Source organism: Dipodomys spectabilis, unplaced genomic scaffold (genome assembly GCF_019054845.1).
Source record: "Dipodomys spectabilis isolate Male_0828 unplaced genomic scaffold, ASM1905484v1 ptg000569l, whole genome shotgun sequence".
Lineage (NCBI taxonomy): Eukaryota > Metazoa > Chordata > Mammalia > Rodentia > Heteromyidae > Dipodomys > Dipodomys spectabilis.
This window is the reverse complement of record NW_024871246.1, coordinates 1676313-1678438: the sequence shown is the minus strand read 5'-3', so window position 1 is coordinate 1678438 and position 2126 is coordinate 1676313.

Below are 2126 nucleotides of genomic sequence, written 5' to 3'. Positions count from 1 at the left end.
TATTAATACTTTTTTAACTATCATAGATACTCAGGATGCTAAGAGCGAAATGTTACAGTTCAAAGCCAGCCCAGGCAGGAAGGTTCCTTAGATGCTTATCTCCAATAAACTTCTCAGCAAAAGCCAGACACAAGTGGCACTGAGATTGAAGTGGTAGGGAACAAGCCTTGAGCATAAACAAGCTCAGAGACAGTGTCCAGACACAGAGTTCAAGCACTAGGACAAACCAATAAAACAAAAACAAAAATGAAAACAAACCCCCAACCTAGCATTTTTCTCGTTGTATACAGAGGCACATAATTAAGGGAATTGTTTCCTGTGTTACATAGGTAGAAGAAAGAAGATGTCACACAATTATTCTCCTCATACTATGTTATACCAAAGCCTCAAAAAATTGCTTTTGATAAATTTATAAATTAATATCATGCATTTCTTGGCAATTCTGTCTACATTATTCACATTAACATTTTATACATGAATTGTGGGAATTATCTATTAACTAATTTCTAATTATATCTCTCTTGAAAGAAAATTCTAGGCAAGTAGATTGCAAGAATCATTTGTGAATTTGTCTATTAAACCGTCTACTTAAAAATAATTTTGGGGCTGGGAAGGTGGCTCAGTGGTAGACTGCTTGCCTTACAGGCATGAGGCCCTGGGTTCGATTCCTCCGCACCACATAAGTGTAAAAACCCGGAAGTGGTGCTGTGGCTCAAGTGGTAGAGCACTAGCTTTGAGCTGAAGAGCTGAGGGACAGTGTGCAGCCTCAGAGTTCAGGCCACACGACTGACAAAAAAAGAAAGAATTTTGTAGTATCCAATAGAATATGAAATTACAAACAAAACCAAAATATTTATTTTAAATCTCAATTCTAATTTAGCAAAATTTACAAAGTCCTACATTAGACAAACTTTGCTATTTCTCCAGTCTTAAGCTTTTGTAATCCTTCATCATTTCTTTGGAATCCAACAGAATGATGTTTACTTACTTTCTCAAATTTTGGAAGGTAATCATGAGTCATTTTGCATCTAGGAATGTTCTGTAATGGAGAGAGAATTTAAAACACAAGTGAGGATTATATATGTGTTGCATTTCAATAAGAAACTTGACTTCTCAAAAAATGACAAAATTAGCCCAGCCTTCCAACTGTGTATTCCTTTCTTGTTTGGTTTGTTTTATTAAGACAAAATTATACTACCTGCTCCAGAGAAGGTATCACTATGTAATTACACTCTCTAATCTTCTGTTTTAGTCTGAGTGCTAGAATTCTAGGCTTATATCACATTGCCCTGCCATAGTTTCTTATTTTATTTAATCTAGATACAGATTAGCAATTCTGAATTTCTCCAGTGATATTACCCACTACACTGCTCAAACTGTTCCTGTACTATTTTCAAACATTTTCTAACATTTGACACAGGATATGAACATTTTCAGATGCACCTGCGGGGTCTCTGATTCATTCCTCAATGGATATGATAACTTTAATAATGATTACTTGACTCTCTTACTATCTCTGGTCCCTACCTATGTAATATTCTCAAACACTTTTGAAAAAAGTAACTTTAGGACTTTCTAATATTAAAAATTATCACATGATTCTAGTCTTACTCAGGACATATTTTCTATTGTTTTGTAATTTTTCTACATATTATGAGAGTCGTTTCATTTGTGTATTTGTGTGTGCACATATAAGTGCCTCTGTGTGTATGTGTATGTTTGTATATATGTACGTAAAAGCCTCAAGCTCTTATTCATCAATCTTGCTCATGACTGGTATTCCATCACCTGAGCCATTCTTCCAACCCAGCTTTTGGCTCCTCAATTATAGGTACTGTTGCAAAGACTGTTCTACCCTAGCTGGTTGCAAACTGAACTTCCCAGACTCCTTTACATTCTTAGGTTTTATTTCTCCAGAAGTATCAACTTTTAAGCTATAAACATTTTTGTGAGTGTAAAGTCTATGCTGTAGCCCAGGTTTTTAACTCAAGAATTCAAATAAAGACAGATTAATATACCCATTACATATCCTGAATGTACACTGTTAGAAATGTGATCGTAAGCTGAGTGGTGGTGAGATCTTAGGATTGGGGTTCAAAGCCAGCCAGGGTAAGAAAGTTCCGGAG